Below are 24,348 nucleotides of genomic sequence, written 5' to 3'. Positions count from 1 at the left end.
TTGGGTGGAATACGCATTCAACCGTAGCTGGAATGCTTTTACTGCCCCAAGGGAAACAACACTCTATCATACGCTGCTCCACTAACATTATGCCATCGTTTTTCGAACGTTTTACAAGCGTTTAAGTGTGTGTGGGTGTGCCACTTGCAAAGCAAGGGACAGTTGACAGATCGCACCACACATACACACACAAACAGGCACATGGAAAGAATCAATTATGTGTGGCGTTTATTACGTGCGGTCGAGCGGATGCTGTCATCATCATGGTGAGACTGCGAATGGAACGGAAGAAAGCACGCTTGCGATTGTGCAGAAAGACGCAAGAGCCTTTTCCTTTTAAAAGCCCCCAACGGCTACGAATGAGAGCTGGATGGAAGAATGCCCCCCTCTTCAGCTTCTCAGCTTCTTTACCAGCCAATTGCGCTTGCCACTTTTCCTGGGAACTCGAACCAGAAGCGAACGCAGCCAAACAGCATACCACACAGCCTACGGCCAATCGAAGCGACAGTGAACCCTTGAAAGCGAGAGTACGCCACAATAGCGCCATCTTCTGACAATGCCACCGAGGAGCGTGCGAGTGTGTGTGTGTGTGTGTTCTAATCCCTTCCTTACACTCGGTTTGCTTTCCCCATTGCCCGTGGGCGAAATGAATGCATGCATGAGAGTTTTGACTGTTGCGGTTTTACTGTCAGTCGGCGGTCGTACGTCGTTCCCGCTACGTCAATGGAGGAAACACAGCTCCCATTGTAGGGAGCGAAAAGGGACCTAGGGCCTTCATCAATGGAGTGCTATCTTACGAGAGCACGGGAAGTATGTACAGTATGTGTAGAAAGTGTTCCTATCGTACACCCGCGCTGAATGAAACGATCCAGACGGATCGAACGGTTCAATTACACCAGCCGAACGGGAAGTCAACTAGGCTAGCGAACCGCCTGGGCGAGAGAGCGTGTATGTATGAGATGCTTTCTTGGCACCGGTCCCCATAGACGACAGTTGACTTTAATTGTGTCTAATAGGGTATGGTTTTGGGGAAGAAGCCGCCAGGTCGAAACAATGAGCTGCTAATGAAAGTGTCGATCGATTTCGTTGCATGCTTGTGTGGCTTTTGATACGCGAGGGGCGAAAGCATACGATGTACCATTGTTCCCATTTGGGTTAAAGGGGATGAGATTGCATGTGAGTAGTCGGTTGGCTCGTATCCGTATGCTTTGTTGACAGGCTCAAAGGGATGTAAAGATTGCCTTTGGGTTATTTATAGCATACTGGGTCATTAATCAATAATATCAACTGAACGGGTCACAATAGAAAATAGTTCATTTTATGTGAGTTATCAATGATGTTGATGGTTAGCTTATCACTTAAATTAACACTTTAAAAATTATTAGAGTTAATAAAAGAATAATTTATGTGCTTCTGTTCCAATATTCAAGCATTTAGTAGTCATTGCCGTTATAATCGTACTCTTTTTCCAAGTTATAACGCCTTTTGCAAGATTAACGCCTAAATGTATGCTTCAAATGTTACAAAACATGCTGGAAAACGCCTGACCTCAGACAGGGTTGATTCGCTGTAATCAAAATATTGATAATTGAGCTAAACGTATCATCTTTCGAGCGTTTCTAACATCAAATACTGCTCTGTATTCATGTGGATGTAACAACTTGACCTACAATAACACTCAAATAGTAATAATATGTTAACAACCTTCTTCATATTCCAATCAACGCTTCATCACCACCCCAGCCATCCGCTGTGCAAGTAAACAGTCAGTTTATTTTCACTTCCACCTTTTGCACCTTACGAGATCCATCATCTTCACAACTTCCCTCCGGTGCCGCGTGTTAAAACTTCCCGCGGCATAAAACAGCTTCCACCCTGACAGATCGCTGTTTTCGTGGTTGAGTTGGTGGTTTAACTGTTTATTTTAATTTGCCTCTTTCTTCCTCTCCCCCCCCCCTGCCCTGCAACCCACAACTTCATCCCCGCTGCATCGTCGCTGATTGATCGAACGTAATCGATTTCCATCATCACCGGTCGTCGATCGTCTGCCAAAACAGCTCACAGTGATTCAGGAAGCGAGATTGCTATAGGGGGGAAAAAGAGAAAATCTTGTGGAAAATCGCACCAATGATGAAGACGTATACTCCCACGGGTACATACACATGCACACTCATAATCTCTACACAAACGCTACGATTGATCGTGCTCATGTGTGGTGAAAAATTCATACACTACCAACGATCACGTAGACGAGCTTCAATTTTCCCGTTGCTGAACCACCGCTTTACAACACACACACACACACCCTTCACCACGCTTCACTTTCATCTTACGCACCGACAGCAGCAGCAGCATCACGCGTCCGTGTAGATGATTGCAATTTTTACGTTATTTTCTTTTGGTGCTCCATCCACCTTGAACCGGTTTTTTTTTTGGAGGTCATTGCTTCAACCCCGAGCATTGCGCACCCTTGCCAATCGGTTCCTTTGCTCATCGATAATGTTTACGTTACACCGCTTGTGCTTCAACGTATCACGCCACATCACACACGAGACCTCGTCCCTCGTTCGTACGTGCGCAACATAGCCGTAAAAATAACAATAACCATGATGAAAGTAAACAAATTGCTCTCACCCTTTACAGCATGCCCCGTGCACGTTGCGTATTGCGCTCTCTCCCTTCTAACACTTACGTCTTGTGTACCATCGTCTCTGTGTGCGTGCGCCCTTTTAACGTTCCCATTTAGATGTTGCTGGCCAAACGTTTCGCACACAAGCTTTATGCATTTCCATTGGTTCAGTCTCGCCCGTTTCTCGTCGTCTCGATTATTTGATGTCCGACGCGTGGATAAGTTGTTTACGCTTGTTTTCAGCGTCCCTTCTGTCAGCGAACGTCCAAATTTGGTCGAATAGAAGGAGACACGTGTCTAGCAAACATTTTGTGAGCACTTTGGTTTGCGACAGAGGTGTCAAACACTGTGTAAGGATATTTGGAGAATAATACACAGAGACTCGATATGCATATGTGGAGTATGATGTTATATAGTTTTGAAGTAAATAAGATGATTAATATGGGAATTTGCATACAACATTCTCTCAACTCAACCCATCAGTTTGACACCACTGCCTTTCGATCCTTTATTATTCTTCCATTAAACGGTTCTGTACACGTTCGGCATATTTTTATGAAACCACGTTCACGCTTATAAGCTGTGTACATATTTATTTAACGCTTCTGCTCACCAACAGTACCCATTCGAACATGATTGCTCCGTACCATTAAGGTCAATTTCAAGTTTCCCGGTGACATTCGACAATATCTTTCCACAGCCCAAACCCTGTTAAAAGCAATCATTTCAACAACGATTTCACCGCACCATGAGCCATTTTATGCCAAAGTTGTGCCCTCGTATCATGCCCCGAGAAAAGTTCCTTGGCTTCTTGATACTTTTACAACAATGATCGTTTTTATTGGTCTCATTGGCTTGGTGTAGGCTTTTATTTCCCTCTCTCAACTCAACCCCTTTTGGCAGTAATGGCAGTTTGTTCCTTCTTCTTTGCGTAACACAATACTTTCGACTGCTTTTCAATTGTTTGACACTAAACAAACCACAATAGGCCCACACCGTTCGAGTGCTTGTGAGAAGGGGAGCGAGAAATTAAATATTAGCCAACGGTTAGCAAACACAAAGCAAAAGCTAACATGCATTAGAGAAGGGCACCGAAAGGCCGAGGCGTCAAATAAGGAAATACAATATGAGGCAATTGTTTTTCCACTTTTTGTCAACTGACCCCAAAAACAAGAACAAAAGAAAGGAAAAGTGAATAAACAATTTTAGCAAGCATCATTCTATAGATGTCCAACCTTCTCTGGATGAAAGCTTTTAAGAATTTGGGCAATAATGGGCCTTAAAGGAGACACTTCTGCCTCACCATGGGTAAACACCAGCGTGACAAGTTTGCGTTGTACGTATTTTTGTTTGTACCAAACTTTCATGGTACGTTTCAGTTTATTTAAGCTCGAGGATAAGAGACTCGTAGGAAGGAGAAATAAGAAAGCATGAACGAGGAACAACATGTGCGCGTCGAACCGTTTTATTAGCTTTTCTATGTGAATCGTTTTACCACCTCCAGCAAAGGCTATTTTTCTTATTCGTATGAGCTATTTCTTTCATGCTACGCTCTCGCTCTTTATCTCTCTTTCACTCTCCATGGTCCATGGCTTCTCCACAGCACGATGATAAATTCTTTCGATTCCACCAAGCCCAAAGCTACCAGGCGTCTCCATCAGTCGCTCGGTCGTGTGTCTGCACGCATGCAAGACTGTCGCAATACGTACGTACTTGCCCAAATCAAACTTCCATCACAAACTTATTCTAATTTGTACGTGAGTATGTGTATGTGTGTTATACTTTTTGCATTGTTTGAGTGTCGTACTCAATAACATTATTCAACAATAACAACTCTGGAGGAAAACAAGCGCAAAAAAGGACGTTTTCATACAAAATCACGCCTCTGAACACACGCCACGCCATCTCACCTCGAAGACAAACAGTGGTGCAGGCAAATTGGAAAACTTTGCATTGCGAAATTGGAAGAAGAAACAACACACACACACACACACGCACATACACAATCACATCGCAACCCGTACGGAAAAACGCACCCGCGCGGAACCATCCTCCGCGGTGGAATGCATTGAAGCAAGCGCTATTTGCTGTTTGCCGTCGATCGTGCAATGGGGTTTGTAATGTGTTTGCCGTATGTACTTGTGAAATGAACAGTCTTGAACGAGGAGTACACGTGCCCAGTGGGAAGAATTACATTCCCCTTTGCACTTTGCACAAACTTTTGTGCAGGAATTTCAATCTCGGTAACTGTTCTGTTGAAAGACATTTCAGTGTAATGATGGTTGGGAAATTACACGCGCTTGTCTCGATCGATGGAAAACTTTACAACAGCCAGCATCTTCCCGCTAAGCAAAAGGGCCGACGGGAGAGAAGCCGATAATGTAGATGAACAAGCACGAGCCTTCATTGAAACGTCGTTTGTAAGCTCGCAATGCTTGCCTGCCAGTGCCTGTCTGCCTGCCTGTCGCTACCGAGAAGATGCCCGAGATAGCAAGCCACGTTATCCTAAATATGTGTGTATGTGTGTGTGTGACAGAGAGAAAGAGAGAGTGAGAGTAGCGCTGTAGCCGGAAAACCGTATCGATGTAAATTCTCATCATCCAGCGTGAAAGTGTCGGGCTTAGCACAGCTTCACCCACCAACCCGGCCCATGCGGTCCCGGATGCTGTATGTACATAAAAGGGGTAAAACTTTATCCTGCTTAGTGGGTTGCTCACTTTTCGGCTTTTCCTGCATCGTCGGTGCTTCCATGCGGTGCGGTAATTAATTTGAAGTAACGCAGTACGCGAACACCTTTTCAACCTTGAGCTCGGGCGCCGGGACAAAAACGCCCCTCGCACAAGGAGAGGCAATGAATGAGTGAGTGAGTGGGTCGTCCTGATTGCATGTAATTAAAGTTTGCGAATCGATTTCTCACCTCGCATGGTGCAGGAGAAAGGCTAAACACATTGGCGAGATTTAGAGGAGTTGATGACTGCCAATCCGTCAGCTCGGTTCGCTAGATTGGTCTAATTAAGTGCACATTCATGATGAGTGCAACTTACTGTTTTCGTGTGCTGGTACTCAGCTTAAGCGAAATTTATCGACTGAGTTTTATAACACTTTTATCGATATGGGTTTATACTATCGTTCAGTTGAAAATGTTATAAACCTACTATTAAATATTTAATAATTACAAACACATCAACGTTTTAATTTTAATTAATACAAAGACTGAACCTTTTGCGGGCTCCTTTTTTTGTATCCATTTCATTTAAGCTCAACGTCCGTTACATGACAGCACTAAAACGGCTACTTTCCCATGATCCACTTCATAAAATCGCCTTCAATAGGCTCGTTACGATATTGAAACTAAAATCAGCACAATGTTCATCCGCAGTACGTCAATACGTCCCATTCCACTCTTTTCACCTACACTATCAATCCTCGTCCCGATCATGTCAGCAGCCGATGTAATCCGTCCAGGCTCCCTTGACCTGAATGGTCCTGCTACTGACAGCCGCATCAACCCGGCCCGTAAGCCATCCCCGGGATGATGAGTGCCGAGCGCCGACAACACTAACAAACTGAGCAAACAATTTAGTCTCCCGGGGGCTCACCCCGATATGCCCGAGGACAGAACATAACCCTCATCATTGTCACTCTCAGCTGCTACTGCTGCTGCTGCTGCTACTGCTACAGTAGTGTTGATGACGACAGTTGCCAAGTGGGGGAGACAAAAAACCCCCCAAAAAGAATCGTGTGAATGGCAATCAAACCATGCTCACCGAAAAAAAGCACACCAACCAACGTGAGCGTTTGTGCAGAAACGCCTGCCCTGGAAGGCTGAAGGAACGAGCCGGCACACTTATGCAATCAACCACTCCCAGCGATCCTCACTCCCACCGAGGAGAAGAAAAAACAACCGCAACGAAAAGCTTATCATACACAAACTACGTGACATCTGTTATTCTGTCTGTGTGTGTGTGTGTGTGTGTGTGTGTGTGTGTGTGTGTGTGTGTGTGTGTGTGTCTGTATGTGTGTGGAATGTTTTTTGCTTCTTCTCATTTTGGACGTTTTTACTGCGAAGAGTTGTTTGCGTCCAGAAATTTGCATCAGATGCTTCAAAATATGAACCATCATTAGCACCAGCGCTCTTCAATGCTTCGGGCCCAGCTGTTCGGGGCACCGAACGAATATTGCTCCCACTTCTCAATCCCTCCCTGATCCACTGCTTGCTGGCACGACATCTCGGCGCAAGATAAGTGTTTGCTCGTTTAAATTCGATCACTTTCGCTTCATCGGAAAGGGATCAACTTCTATCGACACACTCGTCGGGTACTCGGGTCGCCACGTTGGCTGACAGTGATGGAGCAAATCCTGTTGGCTCGAGTGAGAATCCGTGTTTTTGTGTGTGTGTGTGTGTGTGTGTGTGTATGTGTGCGTGTCTGCCTACTTGACATTAATGATGTACCAGGCCTCGTACGGGTACTTAAAGTTCGAACAAGAAGGCCAGGCACAAACAGAGGTATTTGATTTTTCCACTCCTTTTTTCCGGTTTCGGATGTTTTCCGCAAGCAACGTACAATTTATGAGCATGTCTTAAACCTCACATCTACCAACAGCGCGATATAAATAGTAATTTTTCTTCGAGCGGAATCTACGCTTCCCGGACTCGCGCAAACACCCGGGGCTTCGCGTAATAAGCGAAGCGATGAAGACCATTTGCCCCAGCCGTACGGTGGAAACCGTTTTGCGAATGAAACGGTTCGGGCGAAACTCTTTTCTATCGTAACTAAGGATAAAATAACATTCATCCTTCTTCCCCCTCAGCCCCCAATGTGCCCCAAAGAGGAAGCGAGGAAGATGTACTTGAACGGATTTCGAATTTGGCGCACTTACACGCCAACGCCACGTGCGCCAATATAGAACCTCTCGTCCGGGCTTCTATCCAGTACGGCCTACAAACGCCACCAGAAGGGAAAACGGTGACAAATGCAAAGAATAAGAAGAAGAAGAAGCACAGAAACATATTATTGACGATTATTGAGATGAGTGATCATTTATCTTCCCTCGAGCGCCAGCTCCTTCCCACGCCGTTGGGTTTGATTTGCGAAAGTGAAAGTGCACGGTAACGAAGAGTGAGGAAATAAATCCCATCCACAGAGCGAAGGAAAAATGAAGCCACAGGCCCCGGCTAATGCCAACGATTTCGCACAAGGCACAAGAGTTATTTGCTCTGCTTGGGGCAGACGAGCTGAATAGGGCGAAGACAGCTTCCAGTGCAAGAGGGGGAAGCGGCTGTTCGGAACCCCTCCCCCCTCCCCCCCCCTGGAAGCTCGAAACCCAAATCGATCCCATCACAAACAGACGGTGGCTGCCGGTGGCTGGGCCGCTTCTGTCGACGAGCTCAGCAAAACTAGATTACCCTGTTCCATTAGGAGTTTGGTTTGGCCATTGGTCGGGCAAGAGGAAGCAAACGCCGACCACAGGACTGTACGGTTCGGTTGAAGCAACGAGCCGGTGCTGAACACACACGTGCCTGGAATTGGTGGTTGGGCCGAGATTGATGAAAACACGATCGAAATCGAATGAAATCTACCGTCCCACCTAGACGGTGGAATGATTGCCTAGAGCGGATGGCCTGCAGTGCTGAGAGTGAATGGCAAGATGCAGTCATTACATGCAATCGTTGCGAAATTAGATTTTTTTCGTAACAAGATTAAATACTTCAAGTTGGAGGCTTAGCTACTTGTGCAATGTGGTTAGAGTAGAATTCTAAAAAATCTCTCAATTTTGATAGCTAAATGTCTTATTAATATCTTTTTGTTATGTGGATTGCATACCTTTCGCGTACTACGTCATTATAGAATGCTTCAAATTTTGCACAGTTTTTGTGAAACCAATTTTCTAAGTAATTTGCACCATTTTTAGAGAAAATTACAAGAAGGTTGAGTAAATGATAGTCTAACTATCGTTTCACCTTTCTTTCTAACGAGTCATTAAATGCCATATGCTCATAACGCCTAAATTGCTGCAATTTGCACAACCCATTTCAACGGGAACCCTTGTACCTTAATGATATTTTCCCAATTAAATTGACATTTGCTCGTCACGAAACAGACACCAAATACATAACACACAAATTCCCATACACCCCTCTCCCCTCCCCTCGAGCACTGATTTGTTTTCAGTGAGCAAATATATATCACGATCGAAAAAACGAACCCGCTCCCCCAGAACCGATTCCAATCGCTACGACCACAAACACACACACACACACACACTTTGTTTTAATTAATTCTGTAATTTACCGCTCTAATGAGCTTCGCACATGCTAATGAGACAGGTGAAGCGTTCCGATCATCTTCTCAGCTTGACAGAAACACGTGATCAAACAGTGCTGCACGGGCGGCATACAAGCTGCTGCCACCATTCCCACAATGTTCAATTCCATTCCAAAACACCACACCACAATCTTGGGCTGGAGAGGTTTGTGTAAATACCAGCTCGGTCGCGTTCTTCAAGAGTTGTTTACTCCTACCTGCTACCTGCCAAAATGATATATCAATCACATTTTCCTATTTCGTGCGGGAACATTACGCACCGAGAGCGCTCCCAGCTCGGGTTGAAGCACGATGAACCGGAAACTCACACTCAGCACGGTTAAAGAGGACCGTTGCGTATCCGTTCCTTTCTTTTTTTGGATGGGTTCGATTCAAGCAGCTTGTAAGCTTCAGCGATGAGCTTTAGTTAAGGCTCACCCGACCTTGAAATTTCGGTTGAACCCGAGGCCTTGTTAAGTCCACCGGAAGCGGAAATGAAGAATATTTTCACCCGAAATAACACAAACCTACACACAAACATACATACATAAACGATGCTAGGATGATGTCATAGGCAAGAGATCGACGCGCTTCTGTTTTGCAATTCTACTGAATCCAATATTGCGAAAGCGTAAGGTTTGTGACCGAGCTTAAAGAAGGTCCTCTGTCTCGAGGGTAAGAGGTTTAGGTTCGGCTTGTTTATTCGTACGTCTCAAGAGATGCTGAAGCGGCAGTAGACGAGGGATGGGACGCAACTGTGTTGAGATAATCAGAAGGAAGCGAAGGAATCATTTCGTCTGCTTTGCTCCTATCCCCGGAGGGATTTTGGCGAAACAAGACAAGCTTCTGCACAATACTGACAAGGCTAAATGTGAAAAAGTCGGATGGAATAGCTTCCACACGAATATTTTGGACAACTTCTCTTAAAGCGAAGCAATGAACAGAGAATATGAAATGTATTAATTCATCAAAAACCATTCATTAGTTCGCTTTTGATTGATTTGTACATGTTAATACATCTCACGACACAAAAGCTCACTTCTCAAGTATACATCAAACGATTTAAAAAAAAAACTTCAATTCTGTTTAATTTACTTGCTCATTCAGCTCATCAAAAGAAGCACCACACAAAAAGTGGGAATCCTTTTTCTGCGGTCAAATCAAAATTGTTCTGCTGCACAACGCCAGCAACTCAAACGTCAATTGCCAATTATTGGCAGCTTTCCGGCTGCCAAGCTTGCCCATTAAACTTGCCCTGCTGCGCTCCATCCTTCACTGTGGTCCCTTTTTTGTGGTTTATAACCTCTCTCAGTTCACTTCATTATTTGCATCATTAAAGTCAAATGAAGGAGATTTTTGCTTCGATGAAGGTATTTTTTATTTTAACATTCACCAACACAAGACCAACTTCCATCATCATCACACCTGCGGTTGCATTCGCACGGGGAGTAAATATTCATTAAGCGAAGAGCCCTGGGAAGAAGCGCAAAAGACAGCGTCCCGTTTGATGGCGTTTATTTTAACCTACAGCAGGACCTTTTGCTGTAGCGTCATGTAAAAATTAGCCAATGAGAAAATGACGTCAACGGCGAAGCGAAAGCGAGAAGGCAAGGAGTTTCCATTCTAATAACATTTGCATACCACACCCACCCTTTCCCCTCTCTTCTGCCTTGGGGGGAAGCTGAATAAACTCGAAATGTCCTTCAAAGGAAGCGCGAGGCAAACGTCCATCTCACATGACAGCTTCCGGGTGGAATGGTTGGATTACAGCCCCCCCGGTAAGGTTGCTGTCCCCATACGCTTTCCGGTTGTCTTCGTTTGCAGCCATGGGAATAGGTACGCAAAACCTCGCCTCTCGCAGCGAACTCGGCGTAGCGTACCCATGCGCGTATGTAAAATAAATATTAATACGAATTGAGTTACGGCGCCGCCCGGTTCTTGGGAACGAAAGGCGCACAAAAGGTGACCCGAGCACAGAGGCACAAAACTTGTGTCCCGAACCATAAGCATGTTGATTCAAAAGCGGGCCCGAGTTATGGGAATGTTTCCATTCAAACCCACCTTCATGCTCCAAACACACATCCACACACACACACACACACACACATTCCATCACACAGTCAATTGTCATCGAAATTCGCTCCCCATTTTTCCCGGCAGCGCGAAAGCAAAGAAATACGAACACAAAATCCACAAAAGAAAAGCATGTATCCGGTTGGTTGCATACCGTGTACATGTATGTGTATGTGTGCTTTACCCTTCCCTTGATTCACTCCGTTTTCCGGCTCAATGGAAATCGGTTAAAATAAAATTCACTGTCGCGTAACGCGAACGTGTGTAGAGCGACTGCTGCGCAGCGACGAGACCCTGTAAAGACAGCTCAAACGAGCCGCGATTGAAACGAACCGCGATTGAAACGATCGGGGGAAAAGGAGCCTTGTAGAAGAGCATTATGAGATGGTAGAAAAGAAGGGTAAAGGGGAAAATGTATCAATCGCAAATAAAGCAAGCAAACGTTCTCCGCCCCTTGAAGGAGTCGTCCCATTGCTAGGGAAACCGTCTCGAAGGCAGGGTTGCTGCTCCGCAACCCAAAAAAGGAGGAGAAACAAAAGTGAAAAGCCATTTTCGCTGCATCAACTCAACACAATGTGTTCAATTTTCCACAGTAATCATGTTTTTTTTGTTTTTGAGAACAGAAAAACCAACAAACCTCCTTAAAATGAATTGTTTCCTAATTTCAAAAAAAAAACTACGAACCGTCTGCAGCCGTTGGGCGTATTGAAAAAGTGCCGCTCAACGTACAGCACAGGCTGCCGGCACACAGGGTAGTGGCAAAAAAACAGGAAAAGGGTAGTCGTAATCAAATGAAATCCGGGACCCCCGAAAACAATCTACCGCTGAAAGCACACCTTCACCTTTCAGACACACTTCTTTTGTGTCATTTTTGACTTTCCGGCATTCTTTCATCCCACGACCTTCGGGAAGGTGAACAGTGGAACTGTTCGTCGTCTCCGCTCCGCGGGATGGAACGGAACGGAACGGAAACGGTAATGTGTATGCAGAACCGGTTTATGTAATGCACCTGTGCAAAGAACACTCCATATCTCGGAGTAGGGTTCGGTGTTTAACGAACTTTTTTCATTTAAAAATATTTAAATTGTCCGGTGCTCCAGTGTTTCATGCGAAAATCAATTTACGCAACGTGAGTACACGTGAAGCAGGCGCTACGTAACATATCTAAAATAATGATCATGGAATTAGTTGGATATTTAAAAAAAAAAAGTGATCGAAGGATCATACACCATTTTAGTTAAGTTATTTTAATATTTGTAAACATATAATTTTTTTTTTTAATATTGATTTTTGGCCAAACATTTGACCCAGCTTCACTCACTATTCTTACTAAATGAAAGACACTTTGTTTGATTGCAAGTGCAAAATTAATTATTCCCCTCTGTGTGGTTGGTGTGGTTACTTTTTTAAAAGCTTTCCTCAAACACACAAAAACGTAACCACAAAACCAAAAAACACAAATCTTTCTGAAAAAAAGTAATCGTAAAGTGAATCATAATTTAAAAGAAAATATGCTCCAACACCGTGCATCCGACGTGCTTTGCTCTCTTTTTGTGTTACAAAACTAACACAAAAAAATCACACCAACACCACAAAAAGGGCACCATTTAAACCAAGCAACCCCATGTCCACTACTTTACATTTCACCAAAAAAAGCTCCCATTTGCAAACACGCTTTTGGCTAAAAGCAATCTTTTTTTTCTCACGCCGGGTTTTTTTTGTTCTGTCCCCAGTGCCCCCAACAGTGCAAAGATTAACTGCAGCGTAACGGACCTACACATTCTCCTGCCCCGTTTGCTGCATAGGAATGAGAATGGGCACACACAAAAACGGGACTTGACATAGAACAACAAAAAAAAAACCCTCGACTCCCTTCATACTTTAAAACATCTTAACTCAACTTACTGCACTCAGTTGAAGTGCTCATCCGTGCGCTGGCACACTTTTTAATCCTGTTTCGAAAGAAAAATTGCCACAGTGCAGGAAAGAGAGAGACAGAGAGCACACACTGCACGGGGTTACACAAAAAAAGGGAACTATATTACAAATTTTTGCCATAAATTTTGCATGACCATCGCAAATAGCCACCATCAGTGGTGATGGTGCTGTGAATGGCCGAGCACGTGAAGCACTTTCGGACCTAATTTCACCAGGCAAGAGGCTGCAAACTTCTACTGTCCGGTTGGCAGACGCCTCTTCCTATCCTTTAGCGACGTGTATGTGTGTGTAACATCCGAAAAACGGGCAAAAACATTGCTGGAATTCAACAACACTGCCAACACTGTTGTGTTTTTACTTCGAATTTTTATTTGAAAGAGATCCTCAACCGTGACAGTTTAACTTCGAGCGATCGTATCAAACACATGTAGAAGCACACATGTATACATCCCCTGTGTGCTTGCAAGTCAGCAGTTTTAAAGTTTTGTTTCCCTTGCAGCCGGCCCACCGTACCTTGGCTGCCGGCCAAACCATGCCCCGTTACACGGCGGAGGCCTACTTTCGGGTCCACGGTTCGGTGCGCCCGACCTTTCGCTCTGAACTTGGCTCCAGTTTTGCTGCAGCGTGCAGAGTGTTGGGCCGTGTGCCCTGCCTAGCAGCAGGGCCCGTGTGCGCGCCCCATACCGATGCCTATTGCTGTCGTCATCGTTGCTGACGTCAGGGAGTGTGTGTGTACTCTACTCGCTCCGCATCGGGTGAACCAGACCAGGGATACATGCGGATGGAAGAGGTTGGAAATGAAAGTTCAAGTGCACTCATCTCAGCATGCGACGCGCAGTATAAGCCATGGTGTGTGTGTCAGTATGTGTGTGTGCTCATGAAGTGGATGGACCCCCACCAGATTGGGTTAGAAATCGATATCTCCTTTGTCTCTGTATCTTTCACTTTTCCATTCCATTCCACTGGGCTGGAGAGATGGCGATAGGGTGATGGGACTTTTTTTTCTTTTTCTTCAGCATGGTTTTTATGTGTGTGTGTGTGTGTGTGGTAGCACTCGCAAAATACCACAGCACATTCATTACACGTTTTATTAAATACACGCCACGTGCCGCACATTCCACGTAGCCCCCGGGTAGCCCTCGCTTTCGATACCGTTTTCTGGGCTAACAGGGGGACGTTTGTAATGCGCAACCATGGTATGAATTTAAATTAATTTACATCTAAATGGACGCGACAGCCGTTCGCGCGTTCGTTCAGTGGGAGTGGCGGGTGTGGGAGTGTATTTAAATACTATTTTATTTAATTTACTGTAAATTGATTGCATGATTTGCATTGTTTTAGATAAAAAAAAACTTAATTATTGAAGTGCTTGAACAAAAAACAATAATTCGAGCGGAATGGACTTCATCTAATTTATGATTTAAAAAAACACGTTCCTAGAAACAAAACTTAGAAACCATATTCATTTGTTCATCAACAGATATTCTTCTGCGAAAAGTTCCTCTACTTTTGCCTTCCCAGAAATGTTGTTCAGCAAACCGTTAAACCTCACATTCAGTCGAAACACTTGGCCACAATTAAATCCTTACATTTGCCAATGTCGTTTTTCTTCCCCGGAAATCAAAAGCCCCCGAATTTTGTTTGATCTGTTTTACGTGCCATCATAAAAGCCGAACTGAATCGTTTAGCGTCTCCTCCTCGTCCTTCCTTAACAATTTTATAGCCTGTTTTCTTCCCAAAAAAATCTGTGGAAAAAAGCAGGAAAAACTACAATCCTGCCCTACTCAACCAGCGAGCTTGCTTTATACCTTTTACGTGATAGTATCTGTATGCCTGTTTGCTAAATTTATCATCCTTCCACTCTCCACTCTCTTGAGGAATATTGTATCCCCCCCCCCCCCTCTTTCCCCCTCTCCGCTGGCCTTTTCCATTCGAGGGTGGTTTGTGGAGCAAATAAACTTCGCGCGAACAGCACAAACAAACGATCAATAAAATTGTTGTCACAAACATTTTTCATCTTCGATCCTATACTGCCCTGTCCCGTTTCGAACCCCCCCCCCCCCCCTTCATTCCCAATGCAGCAGCAGCAGCAGCAATGTCCCTCGGGGAAGGCAAACCCCGGGGCATGTTGACACTTTCCAGTGAACATTAATTTTCGCAAACAATTCTAACTGGAGCAACAGCAGAAACAAAAAAATTCCCCTTTTTCCCCGAAAGTAAGGGTTGCCGCGTGTAAATAGGACGACCCTTTTTCGTTATGTGAGCGCAAGCGAGCCATTTTCCGTAGTTTTACGACCCAGTAAAGCAGTTTGTAATTGTCATAAAAAAAAACCTCGGGGGTTTCAAAAACCACTTCACACACTGATAAAGATAAATAGTGTTTGCTTAATGTAGAAATTAAATTGTTCAAAATGGTACACTCTTTTTTTAATGATTTATTTATGATACACTAAAGTAGCGCTGGTTTTACTGTTTTTCCCCCTTCTGGGTGTGCCCTTTCCTCTCACTTAACACTCTCATGCCTGTTTTGTGCATCCTCCATCACTGGCAGGGCTCGATATCATCTTTACGATCGTATTAAAATGACCCACTTTCCCGATACCGATCGAACGCCAACGGTCAGCAGTCGGCTGCTGCACCGCTACTACTGCTCGCAGTCATGATATTTTATGTTAAAAATGAACTCTCGCGCCGTAATCTATTTCCACCCTCCCTGTGCACAGCCCGTTAGCGCACCACCACCAATTACCCGCTTTTACAATGTGGCAAAATAATGGCAAACTTACGAGTACAGGGAGAGGAGTGTGGGGCAACACAACGAACCCATACCCAATTCGCACGGCGTTGTACCACGCTCGTACGGTGCGGCACGTTGTTATGATTACCATTACCCGAACTTGTGTCATTAGCGAGCCGGAGTAAACAGCAATCAACTACGATTGACCTGCTTTCCTGGTGTAACATGGGAACGAACCAGCGGAGAGAGTAACAAAATAACCTGCCAAGTTCCCCCTTTTTCGCTATCATTTCCCCTCTTTCCGGAAGGGTTAAGGGAACACAACCACACACGTGCACGTATCCTACCCTAAGCTGGGAAAGCTTTCATAATCTCTCGGTCCGGAAAAAAAGCATACGGTAGCAGCATTACAATGGGAATACACAAAAAAAGGGATGGCTCATGCTTTCTGATAGTATTATCTACGGATTTTCGATTCCCGGAGGGGGGGGGGGGGAGGGTGAAAACTTGCGCAACAAAAGCGGACGGTTTGGTGCGTGTTAACGCATGTCCGTTTAGTAAAGGTCTCGTGGTTTCCAATTTTCCTGCAAATCTTCCACTCTCCCTCTCTCTCTCTACCCTCTCCGTTACCTGTTGTAACATAAATTATAATGCTCCTCCTGTTGCTACCCTTTTCTTCTCTATCTTCAGAGCTCACTCTTTACTCCTTCGTCGCAATTTTAGCAGTGGAAGTGATTTTAATAAAATGAGATTATCACTTGCCGGTTCAGTTGATTCGAATCGGATAAAGTAATTTGAACAAATTGCAAAATGCGGCACCCAAAAGGGACATGGGGTGAGTTAATCACCCTGCTAATGGGCCGGACCCCGGGTAGTACCGGTGGTTCGAGCAGTATAAATATGTTCTCCCCACTTACAAATTTACATCAAAAGGAAAGGTGCTGGTGGATTAACGAAAAAGGGAAAGGGACGCTTTAATAGCGTCTTCTCACAAAACGGCTCACTAAATCACCACCAATTTTGCCACCGGAACCACGTGCGGCTCCCGAAGACACGAAGAGCGTTCAAACATTTTCGTGAAAGACGCGAAATGGTTAAGTGAAATCGCCCATTAATTAGCAAACCCATCATATCATATCCCAGTGCCACCCACTCGCTGCCCGCTTGACAAGCCCGTGTGGCCTTGTTAATGAATGTGCACGAAACCCAGATGCTCTCGCACCGGCAGGTCCAGGCTGTGATGTTTTAATTTCGCGCGTTCTGATAAACCCACGTGCCCTCCTGCCTGGGTGGGGGCGAAATGATTTATCTTGTCCCGCGGTCTATTCGTGTGATTCACTTGTGTGTTTTTCTTCGACTTTTTTTCATTTCACGGGACAGGCTGGAAGAAGCTGCCCACTTGAATGCGAGACTCTCGGGCAGGGGATGTCAAGTGAAATAATGAAACAATAATGGTACAATTCAATATAATCAATTTGTAAGAAAAGAGGAAGGCAATGCAATAATCAAAGATAAAGTAATATAACTAAAGACGAAAACGAATAAAATTTAACTAAAAACAAAAAAACTAATAGAAAACCAACAGTTGACAGTATAAAACTGTTATCTCAATACCCAACTGACATTTTCGAGTTCGAAATTTTCGAGCTATTTACCTTAAACTGGCACCTTATACTTCCCTTAAACTACACCACATTAAGGGACTTTTAGAACAAGCCGTTTAAAATTGACTGTGATGTGGCTTTTTCGTTGCTTTCTTCTTTCTACTTTAGGAAATAACGTTTCTAATCCTTATCACTGGAGATATAATAATTTTATACCAAAAAAACCGAATTTTCACAAAATGACAACGTGCGAAATATGCCTTCTTTTTTCGTCAAAAATTAAATCAAATGCATCTATAACGAATTAGACGCTATCATCATCCGATAGAAGAAGGTCATACACACGCACAAACAAAATTGTATGCGTTTATCATGGTTTATCATGCACAAATCCCCATTTTTTTTGGTATTTCGAGAACCGTTCGAGCAGAATATGGTTTAAAATTTAGAACAAATGTCAGTTGGATGGTTCCCAATTGACATTTTTGAGATCTAAAATCGGGTTATCTAGCTATTTCCCTTAAACTGGCACCTTAAACTTTCCTTAAACTGCTCCAGTTTAAGGTACTTTTAGAACATGCCCTTTAAAATCGACTGGGAAGTGTATTTTCCGATGCTTTCTTAGGTAAATAACGTTTCCAATGCTTATTACTGGTCGTATAGTTAATTTTATACAAAAAACCGTCCAACTTTCACCAAATAACGCCATACGAAATGTACCATCTTTTTTCGCCAAATATTCAAGGAAATTAATCTTAAACGAATTTGACGCCATTTTCATTTAATAAAAGAAGGTCATTCGCCCGCACAAACGAAATTTTTACACTTTCTACACGTTTTATCACACACAAATCCACATATTTTTGTATGTCGAGCAGCATTCGAGCAGATCATGGTTAAAAATTTAGAACAAATGTCACTTGGGTTCCAACGTCCAATGGCGACCTCTGGCCAACTAATACAGACACTATTTTGAATGAGTTCTGATGAACCCTTTATTATTGATTCTAAAAAACACTAAAAAAGGCTTAATGATATCAAGTTTAGCATATCATTTAATTAAAGTTACAACTTTGTTAAAAAAATTCCTTTAGTAAACTACTTTATTATAAAGCTTTTTTTTAATTTTCAAACAAATTTATTTCAAAAATCTACAATCTACTTGAAAACCACTGCAGCCAGAGTCACAGATTCAAATCATAACTTAATCTTACGCTCGCAAGGCTTGCCCACCACCGTCACCGTTCACTGGTGGACAACAGTCTGCCTCGGACGGTGTACGTCAAATTTGGTGGCGTTTTATTAATCTACTTCCCCTTTTGAGAATTCATTTTCCTAGTAACAGATGTAGCAGCAGCAGCAGGAGCAGAAAATGATCCACAGCGTCGAGGCCACACCGGATGCTAAGGGAAAGTTTATTATTTTCATACTTTCTAATGAAGCCGTAAAACCCCCCGGGCAGTGCTTTAAGCAGCCACACCCAAATTCAAGGAGTGTTTTGGTGCTTTTGAGCAGTGTGACTCTTGGTAGAAAATTAATTACATCCCCCCTTTCAAACGAACGCCAAACGCACTATCCGAAAAAAACCCACATTGAGCCAATTTATCGTCAATTAATTAAGCGAATGATTTATTTCACGTTCTCGATCGTATGCCGCTGACCTTCCGCGTTTCTGCAAATGGAATATAATGGGCAATGAAGTGGAAAAAAAACACGCCAAGAGTGGGGAAAAACGGCCACTCTCGCCACACATTTCACATCCGTTTGATCCTGTTGCTTCACTAGCGGGAAGTGCCATTTTGACTCACTGTACAAACTTTTCTTTCTGCTACTAAAAATCCATCACAACGTAGAACGGTAGTAGCACACACACACACACACACACACACACAGCAAGATCGCTCAATTTTAAAGTGGACCAAGGTATGCCACTTTTCCGAACTGCGTTGTGCATGAGTTTAAAAACGGGGGAATGTATGGGGTAGGAAGTGGGCAGCAAAGGGTAGACACAATTTCACTTGCCGCGAAATGGCAAAACACTTGAAACAAATCCATTCCCGCAGCAGTGGGATCGGCGCAGAGTGGCGCGGGCCACGGATGGATGCCGTCGCGCATTTGTGCAAACAAAACGCTCGGTACGCTCCAGTTGTTTGTGTGCGCCGGCGGTTGCTGAGCGTGGAAATATGCGTTAGAATGATGTGGAGAGTACGAAAGAGAGAGAGAAAGGGGTGTGGGATGTGTGGAAGTAAGATAGGAATGGAACCTCACTCCCTTGAACCGCATTCTTCCGTTCCCCTTCCTTTCGTCCCGAGGGCCGAAGGTGAACGGAGATTATTCGTGCCACCTTCTGTCTCACTAATCCGTCTGTACAAACAGGCCAACACGGCCAACGAATGGCTGCCGGTCGGTGCGCAGGAATGTGCACACCCCTTCCGAAAGGGGAAAGGTAAACCACCATTACGAGGAAGCTAATATTTTATCAGTAATTATCATCGATACAGGCGCGCAAACAGCGACGGGAAGCACCGTGCGGGATGGGACCGTTTTTCTCGGCTCGGCAGCCGGTACATCCGCCACCAATTGCTCACACCAGCACCACACACACACACGCCGAGAGCGGCAGATGTGCTCATAAAATACGTCGAGCGGCCGAGCAGAGAGCTCTGGCAATAAACGGGCACCAGCACGATCCGTCCCACCACCAGCAGTTGCAATTTGTTGGGGGTCAGACCTCCCTATCAGTCGACGTATCGACGTACTGGTGCGTTTATTATCGCGCTAGATTATAGCAGCGAAGCAAATCCCAGTTGTGCCGGGAACGAGAAGGGAAAAAAGGGAAGGGTGGAAAGCAGAACAGTCCCCCCGTGTGTGGAGAGATATTAATCACGCGAGTTCCTCCCAGAGCGCGCGTATGGACAATAACAGGAAGGCGGAAAGAAACATGAAGCGAACAGGGAAAAATAAAACAACGACCCACCCACTGTGCAACACACTACACACACACACACACACGCATAAATACCTTCTTTTTTCCTGTGTGTCTTCGCTTTCCTTATTGACGCCCATTATCGGCTCCGTATCGGAAAGGGAAAAGCAGCACCACCATCGGGGTCGGGTGAGAGAGATGCTGTTAATTGGTTGGCGGTACCGTACGTCGTGCGTCCCAGTTTGACGCGAACCGCTGTTGACCTTCGGGGCAAACGGTGCCCCTTGGCCTGCTGCAAATCTTGCGACCACGTGTCCTCGGTTTTGATCTCCGTTTATTTTCTCTTCCTCGCGCTTCAGACGCATTTCTTTCGACCTTTCAACACGCACCACACAACGGGCTACCAGGTGATGGTGGTATCCGCTTCCGGTTCGGAGGGAAAACGTTTCCGCCGCACGAACACACAGCACGCACTACGGAACGTACCAAACAAGACCGAAGCACACAGACACCATTCACACTACAGGCTTTGGGGTACGTTGCGTTCTTCGAATCTCGCTCGCGCGTGAGGTTCAATTGTCGCGCGGAAAATCTTTCAATCGGCCTACTCTGTTACAGTTTGTTTGCCCTACCGACCCGCACTCGGGCTGGGGTTGCGTGTGTGTGCGTGTTTATGTTTTGGTTGTTCCTTTGCTTTTTCCTTTCGGCGTGTTTGTTTTCCTTCTTCTCTGGCTGTGTTTTGCTCCCATTTATCCTCGTGACAATTAATGCCAACCACTTGTTTCACACCTGCTTAATGCGATAAGCATCATATTTGCTTATTTATTCATTACTTTCTACTTTGTTGTTGCTCCGAAATTGCCTCCCCAAAGGGCCGAAACAATTTAGTGAGGTGAGAAAATGTGTTGCGATTAGCGTTGGATGCGATTCTCGTGGAAGTTTTTCTAGTTGAAATCCAGTTTTTTCGACTATTCCAATTCGATTATTCAAAATCCAGAGCAACATTTTCTTTTTAGATTATTTTAAATGGTTTGAGAAAATATACTTAGTTTAGATGATACAACAGAAGTTCTTATTTCGATTGTCTAGTAATCATCTCTTATTTCAATAACTGTATAAATTTTTTAAAAAATATTAAAATTGTTTTTTATTCCCTCACTTTTCTTCCAAATTGTTTTCTAATATCGCGATGAACCTTTTTCCACCATAAACATAGTTAAATACATCGTATATGTATTGCAATACGTATGGAATGATTTAAAATAATAATAATAATGATTTGTTTCATCTATTCTTCATCGGTTGCACTTGCAAACGTCGCTCAAAATTCATTAATTTCCCTATTTCTATATCTGCTCTGTAAACACACACCCACATATTTGCAAGATTTATCAATGCCCCAAATTCCACGAACAGTGTCTTTAACATAGCTGAGTAATCTGTTTTCAGTGATTATTTTCCTCTTTTTTACATACACGCTATACGCTTTCCTTCGCAGCCTTTGCTCTGCTAGAATACGTAATCCATCATTACGCTTATAGTAAGTACGCAGAAAACGGTCTCGCATGTGCTATTAAAAGATGAAGAAGATCCAACACACACACACGCACACACACACACACGTACGAACGATACCTGCATGCTGCTTGAAAGAAGGCTGACTTTCCACCTTTACCCTTCCAATCGAAATAGCTCAATCAACCTCTTGTCGACCCCGAAGATGTTTACCCTTAGACCTCAATCAAATGTCACGGAATATATTGGCCCGTTGGCGAATTGATTCCGGAATGAATATCGCATCCCACACACAGCTGCACGCACGTACACGCCCAGTTGTGAAGTGGTACACCTTGGCACAATTACGCTGGTTTTGGGGGAGTACGGGGAATAGAAGATCAACACACTTCATTCCTGGAAACACCCACTGTGAACGGTTTTGAGAAGGTTGGTCTTCCTGTTCGCTTCTGTTGTCACCGATAGCTATCATTCTTTACTCGCTACGAACTTGAACCATTTTCTTTACCTCTTTTTTTGCTTTTATTCTTCTTGATTCTTGTGAAACAATCCAGCAAACTAAATGGCCCAACATTCTGCACTCAACTAACCTGATTTATTGCTGGCCACATTTTTCTATCTTCTTCCGTTCGTTGTCAATTTTTTGGTCAATGTTTGGTTACAGTTTGCATCAATTTCGTCTATCTCTGTTTTAAGAACCATTCTCAAACTGTTTTAACACACCGAAACGACACAACGAGCAACACAAACAAACCGTTGTAAAAACTATTCAACACACAACAAGCACATGCACGTTCGCTTACTGCAAACCCTACTGCCACCGCCCCAATGCCAATGGTACACGGACAAACAGGTCATAATGTGTGCAGAAGGGAAATACGCTACGCTGGAAAAACATCTCTTAATTTACGTCGACATCTTACGAACCACAAGTCAAACATGCGATACGATAGATAAGCTTCTTAACTTTTTTTTCTTACAACACAACCTCACCGTTGGAATTGATTATTCACTGTACCACCCAGATTGACGAACGGGGTTTTAGATGTAACGAAACGGAATGAGAATGAGAGGAACTCCCCTTCACATCACATCATTTTTGAAAAAAGCTGCACTTTGGCTGTTCCTGGACAAATACACTTCTCCCGCACTTACTTCACCTTATTTTTTTCTTTGTCACTTTTGCTTCATTTTTGTAAATAAAAATGAACAATTATTGCACTCCTTTTACCTCGATTGCTTCTCCAAATACACATGCACACGCACAGCTCCCAGTTCACACGGGTATGGTTCAAACGGGCACCTGCTTTAAACCCCTGCTCCCCACACGTCCAAATGTGGGTCTACACACACACACGCCAAGGCGGGGTGTACTAGCGCCCAGCACGTTTTTCACGTCCAGCTTCGTACGCGATTGCTCCGAGACTGAAGTTTTCCCGAGCGGCGTACAGCCGACTGGGCGGTCCGGCTCGGTTTAGCTTTGTAAGGGAACAGCCGATCGTAGCAGGCGTGCTGTTGTAGTGGTGGCCTGTAGGCAGTGGTAGTGTGTGATGGAATCGATACACGGCACTGTAACAGCTCTAGAAGGTGTGGGTATGGGGGTCAAATTATTCACAATAATATACCAAACACACAAAAACGGTGATAATGAATATAAAAATCATATCAAAAATATATTATTTTTTGAATTAAATCTCTTCAGCACCAATCGTTTGGAATTCAACGCTACCAAACACGCACACACACACCATCAAACCATCGGGCACAGCACCAACACCATCACGTCCACAGTCAACGTCAAAACCGGCGGGAAAACTCGTTCACCAGCCAGTGCACGTGGTCCAGAGCCGAAGCAACCGAGCCGAACCTATCCGTTCCCGAACACGGCCCGAACCATATTCACCACGAATCGTACAAGCCGTCGCTTATCACACCAACAGACACCATTGACTACCAACCGTACCGTACCCAACGTACCAAAACGCTCGATGGAGACGCCTGGTCGTGCAGTCTTCGTGGCGCATGGCGTAAAAAGGGAACAACAAGCCCCAGCACGAGGACAGTGTGCAGGGTATGAGAAAACAAATCAGTTAGCACAGAAAAAATGGGGAAAAAACATAACACAAACCCCTTTTGCAACACAAATGACTTCGTAAATGCATCCGTACGATTCCGATACAGCAACGCAGTTACGCTCGTACACGCACGCACACGGCGCAAAGAAAGAGCACGCTTCATTGTGTATGCCGTGTATAGCCGTCAGATGACCGTGATTTTTCTGCATGCTGGTTTGCAAGAATAAGAAGCAGAAAAGTAAAAAAATACACCACTCACATGGTCAACAATCGTGCATGTGTGTGTGTGTTTGTGCATTTGTTCGACATTGAAGTGCATGAAGTTTACTGATTTATTTACGCTGCACCCGCAAACGGATCTTTTTCTGGACTGGAAGTTGGAAAAATGGGGAAGAAAAAAAGAAGAAACAAAAAAAACAGCTAGCAAAAACATTCACACACGAAGGTCTGCTTTTTGTAACGATCCAGAATATGATTTACCAGCCGGATCCCGGCATTAGCGGCGCAGACCGCAGCTAAACAGGACGGCCGCATTTGCTTTAGAAT

At 44.3% G+C, this 24,348-nt stretch overlaps 1 protein-coding gene across 4 annotated transcripts in view; it reads right to left on the bottom strand.

Annotated features, from left to right (window-relative positions):
• The window catches only part of LOC120954864 (transient receptor potential-gamma protein), a 73,937-nt gene extending 50,764 nt beyond the window's left edge, over nucleotides 1–23,173 (bottom strand). For all 4 annotated transcript variants that reach the window (XM_040375147.2, XM_040375146.2, XM_040375149.2 and 1 more), the window contains exon 1: nucleotides 22,959–23,173. The gene's annotated coding sequence lies outside the window, so the exon portion shown is untranslated. The remainder of the gene's footprint in view (nucleotides 1–22,958) is intronic.
• Between the last annotated feature and the right edge of the window lie 1,175 nt (nucleotides 23,174–24,348).

The sequence above is a fragment of the Anopheles coluzzii genome, chromosome 3, assembly GCF_943734685.1.
Source record: "Anopheles coluzzii chromosome 3, AcolN3, whole genome shotgun sequence".
Taxonomy (NCBI): Eukaryota; Metazoa; Arthropoda; class Insecta; order Diptera; family Culicidae; genus Anopheles; species Anopheles coluzzii.
Note: the sequence above shows the minus strand (reverse complement) of the source record. Positions and strands in the feature narration are given on the sequence as shown.